Below are 7,040 nucleotides of genomic sequence, written 5' to 3'. Positions count from 1 at the left end.
TCCATTTCAGGAAAAGTATAAAAGGGTATGCACAAATCAGCGTTCAGAAGCACTGACCCAGAAGTTCTGGATGGCTTCATCAGAACATGGTCTGGCAAGACATCAGAAGATGGTCCTGCAGAATCAGAACATGAACTGGAAAGCATCAGAAGATGGCAGTCAGAAGTAAAAGCTCTGAAGCTCTGATGGTATCACGCTCAAAGCACTTTAAGTCAGAAGACAGAAGTTGCATCTGCACCAAAGCTGAGGACTCTGAAATTCAAACGTCTATTCATCACATTCTGAGTTTAGAAGGAAAGTACAAGTACAAAGGCTATAACGTCAAATCTTTGACTGACAAAAGGAACGTTAGGAACTAAAAAAGGAAAAGTCAGAAAAGCAGCAAAAGCATGGCTCGAGGTAGTTGACAAAAGTGTGAAACATTAAATGCAGCGTTGTACTATTCACGTAAAACATTAAATGCTCCCAATGGTCATTTCCTCTCAAGCGCCTATATATAGAAGTTCCATTCATAAGCAGCATACAACACTCCTGCGCAATTATACAGAAACGCTGTCAAACTGAAAAGCAAAAGAACTTCATCTTCAACCTCATAACTCTTTGTAATATTTAGTGAGTGTTAAGAACTAGAAACTTAAGAGAAATATCACTTTGTGATTAGAGCTTTTTAGAAGCAAGTTAAACTCTTGTAAACATTTATTTTACATTGATTGTAAAAGGATTTCCTAGAGTGATCAAGTTGTGATCTGTAGACTCTAGAAGACTTAGAAGGTATCTAAGTGGAAAACCATTGTAATCAGTTGGATTAGTGGATTAAATCCTCAGTTGAGGTAAATCACCTTGTCAGGGGTGGACTGGAGTAGTTTGGTTAACAACGAACCAGGATAAAAATAATTGTGTTCATTGTTTTTATCTTCCAAGTTTTTGAGTTACACTTATTCAATCTCCCATTTCTAAGTGTTTTTCACTCCTTCAATTTTTTCAGCAATTTAAACGGGGCATACCAATTTAAGGGGTTGAATTCAAAGAATTAACTTAGTCCTTCTAATATGGCGATTTCAATGGGTCGACTTAATGGATCAGATTATCCTCACCACTTGAGGCAAATTGTCACTAACGATTTTAAGTTCCAAAAAAATCTTCCTCAAAATTTTCTCAATACTTGAATTGTTGTTAATGTTGCATCAAATTCAAGATAAAATTATTTTTAGATTATCAATTTGAGGTAAGTTATCACTTCTCGTTATATTGGATTGTCAATTTGGAACAAGTTACTACTCCTTATTTTGAGGCAAGTTGCTGCCACCCCTCATTATATTGGATTGTTAGTTTGGGGCAAATTGTTACTCCTCATTACTTCAGATTTTCAATTTAGGACAATTATTTTGGATTAGACTCATACTTAATTCATCAAAAGCTCAACTTAAAAAGTGAATGAACCACTCAAACATGATCACACCCCCACATTTTCAAATTCTCGCAAGAGGAGACATGGTGAAGACAAAGAGAAAGATACATAATAATCATAAAAAAACATCATAATGAATATGATTCACTATCATAAGGTCAGTCTCATCAGATTTTTACAAAGAAAATTCTAAAACGGAAATCGATTCTCTCCCATGAAAAATTGTTTCAATGAAATCCAAACCACTCATTTTTATGCTTTGTATTAATCAAATCATTAATTAAATTATTAAATAGATGAGATTGACACTAAACACCCTCCAATGAATACCTCACAGGAGAGGAAAACCAAATATTAAATGATATACACAATCTTCTATCCTACATTACTTGAACTTCATTAAGTGACTGAAGTAGAAGAAATTGTAAGAATATTACATTACTTGAACTTGATAAAGTGACTTGAGTAGAAGAAATTGTAAAATCTAAATATTTTACAATGAGAGACAGAAGAAAAGAAAAAGTAGTAATCTACTTTTAATATAATAAAGTACAATACATATGAAATTCTTTCAATATCCCTCTAATCTTTCAATTTGAGGGTGATAATCGGGGACACAACGGTAATTGGATCTCCTTTAATATTTTAATTAAAAATATATATTCCTTAATCATTGCATACCCTTTCAATTGTCCATTTTATTTTCCATCATTAATACTAACGTGAGGAAAGGTATTGGAATTGTGCAAATCTTCTTGGTTACAGCAAAACCAATTCAACACTTTTTCAATTTTTACACGTTTCTTCATTCCAATACACACATTTTTCATCTCTTTCCCTCTCCCTCTCTCTCTCTCTCAGACAAAACTTAACCCTTCTTTCTTTCTTTCTTTCTTCCATTTTCACTCCTCTCTCTTTTTCCTTCAAACCCTTGAACCACCGCCTGTTTACGGCCACCACACATCCGCCAACACTGTCACTCCGCTGCGCGGGACCAAACAACAACCACCACTTTCAGATTATACGCGATTATTTCTCTTTTCCTTTCACTCTATTGATTTCAGGGTTTGTGCTTCTAATCCTCATTGTTTTGATTTTCGATTTTAGGTTTTGCCATCAAAAAACATGTCTTATTGCTTATTTCTGACCACTGTGAATCGTATCCCTTGCAAGCTTATTATAAGGTATGTTTCTATCATGGTTTGTAACGACTTGATTTCGTTTTTACATTTTGCATCATTTTTTGTTCATTTTTGTTGTTTCTCTGTGTGATGTAGAGTATTTGAAAGAAGAAAACACTCAGATCCTGCAACAACAAACAAATTACATGAGTTTCAATTTTTCAATCTCTTCTTATTGTTGATTTAAGGGTATCTCATCACATACCTTACTGATTTTTCAATTTCTTATTATTTATTTTTATTTTTCTATTTCATTATTTAATTGTTCTTCCATTTTTGTAGTTGTCTTTGGCTCTACTGTGAAATTTCTCCATCTTTGGCTCTACAAATTTAGTTTGTGAAAATATTATAGATGTATGCTTGAAAATTGATATGAAGAGAAAGCAAATTAAAAGATATCTCATTCATGTTTTTTAACTTCATAGATTGCAATCATGGTGTTTGGAACAAACTTCATAGGTAAAGCAAACTGGAAGCCCTTACTTTCGGTAAAGCCTTTCCATCATTGGTGTTTATTTGTCTTAAATATCTTAACCAATTTTGTATTTGTCTAAAAACTTCATCTAACTTGGCTACATAAGAAGGTCCCTATGTGACATATATTGGCATCCCTTAAAGTAATGACATAATACATGAATGAACAAGAAGTGATTTTGGATATGGCTTCACTACAAACTTTTTGATTTTTTTCCTTACCTTTTATTTTCCAGGTCAACAAAATGATGCAAACACTCTAACATTTTCTCAATATGATGCAATTGTTGCTGAACCTGAACAAGAACCAAAATCATATGGAAACTCACCACTTCCCTTAGCTGTAGATAGAACAAGAAGAAAAGATCCTTTAGATGGCTTCATTGTATACACTAATGAATGGAATATAAGTGACCACCATTATTGTGTTGTAAGTAACTTCATTCAACCCTTACTCTTTTTGTTCTTTTTTAGTTTCATGTTTTGTAGTATGAACATAGTTAGGTTTTTTTAAAGTGATTTTGGTTTTCTTCACTCAAACTTGAACTTTTTTATATTTGGTCTTATGTTGAACAAACTTGAACTCTTTGAAACTTCAATTAAGTTCTTTCTCCATTCATTTGTTCATAAATATTGAAATATCTAAGTCCTTCTAATTTACTTTAGCATAGTTAATCTTAACCTTTTTGGACCCTCACTAACACACCTCAATTTGAATATTTATATATCATACTTCAACTAATATATATATATGTTTGTGCCAACCATCTATAAGTTTTGATTTTCAATACTCCTACCTCATTCCGTTGTCAAACTAAAAAATGTTATATTTGCAGTTCTTTTTGGCACTGAGTTGAATTACATGAGCTGAACTTAAGAATATTTGCAGTTCTTTTTGCCACATTTAGTAAATCCTTTCAAATCTTTTCAAAGTATTTTTATATATTTAAATGATTATGGAGACCAGAATTTTAATTCAAATTCAAAAATTTTGATTCAGAATGTTTTTTATATGTTACTTTATTGATTGTGTTTTGAGTTTGTTTTATTGGTTTTTGTTGAAGGGGATTTGAAGAAAATGTTGTCAGGACCAATTGGATTACATAATCAAGATCAAAAGTTGTTTTACAAAGACAAATAAAGAGATTCAAAGGCTTTTTTTGACATAGTTGGTGTAAAGAGATTCCAATTAAATTAAGCTTGATGCGACTATTGACAATATATTTACCACTTGAAGGACATCTTGCAGAATGTAGTTTGTTGCTGTTAGTTAAATCCTTTCCCTTTATCAAAGTACACAAATATTTGGAAAAGTAAGCTGAAGATGGTTTAACTATATTAAAAATAATATATGCGGTTGGTTTACACTATAAACTATGTTAAAAATGTATTTCGTTTAATGTATTTAACAACTGCAGTTGAGATACTTTCATTTCATGCAGCATGTTGTTTTAATTTTAACTAAAAAATTATAAGAATCCTAATTGAATACTTAGCTAAAGTAATGCAACTGCTGCAACACCACAATGAAAAAATGATACATATAAATATATGAATGCGTTTAAATGGACTGATTTTAATATCACTGGCAATACATCACAATGAAACAAACTCAACATTCAAAGTGACGAACCATATGCACTCAAGTGATGTTCTATGAAAAGCAACATTTTTTTCCATCATTATTACACGCCAAAAACTTTTTTTGGAATTGTGCAATCTTCTTTGGAATACTGCAAAACCTCTTCCACGCTTCTTCTATATAATTATAACTATACATGATGTGATATCTAATGGTTTATTAAAAAATATTACAATGCAGACATCTAAATTGTGTTCATATGATAGATGTTTTTTTAATCTTATTATAAAAAAATTTAAATTTAAATAAATTACTTTTTTATAATTATATATATATATATATATATATATATATATATATATATATATATATATATATATATATATATATATATATTTCTAAAATTTAAGAGATTCAAAAAATTTTAAGATTATAAAATCGTATCATTTGAATCATTAAAAATGTGTAAAATCAGATTAAATAATAATAAATGTTCTAAATTTTTCTACCAATTTATTTTTAAAATTGAAAAAATCAAATGAATCAATAATAAATCTCCATATAAATATATAAAAAAATTTATGTGTGTTTATATTAAGGGATAATAGTGCATATTTTAAAACCGTATTCTTAATTCTAAAATAATTATCTTATTTGTGAAAGTATCTCTTCACATTTGAATTGGTCCCTTAAACTGACTTATCCCATAATTTATATTTTAAAATAATTCATTTAACAATATTATTATTTTTTATAAGATAATGAATTAATTATTGAATATTTACTGTCATGATGTTTTGCCCAATTTATTATCTCAAAATACTCCTTTTGTAGTCTAATTTGTTAATATCTTTCGTTTTTAATTGTCCAATCTTGGGTAATAATGATAAAATTAAATTGCATAAGAAAATAGGTTGCAATAAATTCTTCTTTTTTCATTGCAAGTTATTCCACCCAGCCATTATCTATAGTAATGATGGCTATTCATAATAATGATGGCCTATAGCATGCATGTGTCACTAGCGTGTAGTAAACTTTTCATATAATGTTTAACTCTTGGTTTTTCTTCCCATTAAATAAAACTATTTCTTTGTTTATTTTATTTTATATAAAAAACTTCTCTAAATATAATTTGAGTTGAGTATGTGGGGTAAACCGCCCTGTTTAACTCGGTCCACGTAAATCCATAAATTAATCGAATTTAGCTTTATTTATCTGCAATTATTAACATTTTCTAAGTAGAAATTTAAAAAATAGGAGAAATTTGCATATAACGCAACACAAAATATTTATTCTACTTCTCTAACTATAATGGGTTAATTATGATAAAATGTTAACATTTATACTAAAGAAATTGCTACTAATATTTATTTTTTTATAATAAAAAAACATGATAAAATTATGATTGATAAATACATAAATTTCTTATGCAAAACATACATTTTCGACGGGCTGAAACTTCTTATAAAATTACATTTATGAGACAATTATGATTGATGAATACACAATTTCTTATATTTATTTATTATTTATAACATTGTGCTATCCGTGCGAACGCACGGGTAGATACTACTCAGGATAGATTTATACGATATTGTATGATGCATGCGAACGCACGGATAAATGACTAATTTATTTTTTATTTTTTTACTAAAGTATATAACTCTAAGTAGATTAAATTAATATTTATATGACAATTATAATTTCAAATGTTTTTTCACTTTAATTTGCGTATCTTTTATATATATTTATGAACAATCGTTATATATTTATTTATTGCTTCATTAATCTAAACTACTAACAATAACACTATATAATTATACTAAATATAGTTTTATGTATAAATATTATTTATTTTTTTATGTTATTTTTTAAAATATATATAATATATTAATTATAATTAAAGATACTATTAAAGTATAATAAAAGATATTATAAACTTCCATTATCAAAAAAATGTTAGCAATTTTTTATGATAAAATTTAACATTTATACTAAAAAAATTGCTATTAATATATTTTTTTTTACAAAAATAATATGATACAATTATGATGTATAAATACATAGATTTCTTATGAAAAACATACCTTTTTCGATTGACAGAAACTATTTGTAAAATTACATTTAACATGAGACAATTATGATTGATGAATACATAATTTCTTATATAAAAAAATTGTAATTCTTTTTGTATTTTATATACATTTTTAACCATCACTATTATATTAATTTACTATTTATAATGACATTGTATGAACCGTGTGAACGCACGGGTAAATGATTTCTTAATTATTTTCTTTATTTTTCTACTCAAATATACATTTTTCGACGGGACAAAGCTACTTAATGTGTATATATTTTAGATTATACGCGATTATTTCTCTTTTCCTTTCAC

At 28.2% G+C, this 7,040-nt stretch overlaps 1 long non-coding RNA gene across 1 annotated transcript; it reads left to right on the top strand.

Annotated features, from left to right (window-relative positions):
• The first annotated feature begins 2,059 nt into the window (after positions 1–2,059).
• LOC131607766 (uncharacterized) lies at positions 2,060–4,489 on the top strand. Its single transcript, XR_009285405.1, has 5 exons — positions 2,060–2,592; positions 2,686–2,778; positions 3,015–3,077; positions 3,300–3,493; positions 4,128–4,489. It is a non-coding gene; the product is annotated as an uncharacterized LOC131607766 (long non-coding RNA).
• Positions 4,490–7,040: the final 2,551 nt, after the last annotated feature.

This window comes from Vicia villosa, linkage group LG5 (assembly GCF_029867415.1).
Source record: "Vicia villosa cultivar HV-30 ecotype Madison, WI linkage group LG5, Vvil1.0, whole genome shotgun sequence".
NCBI classification, from domain to species: Eukaryota; Viridiplantae; Streptophyta; class Magnoliopsida; order Fabales; family Fabaceae; genus Vicia; species Vicia villosa.
This window is presented reverse-complemented; position numbering and strand designations above follow the sequence as displayed.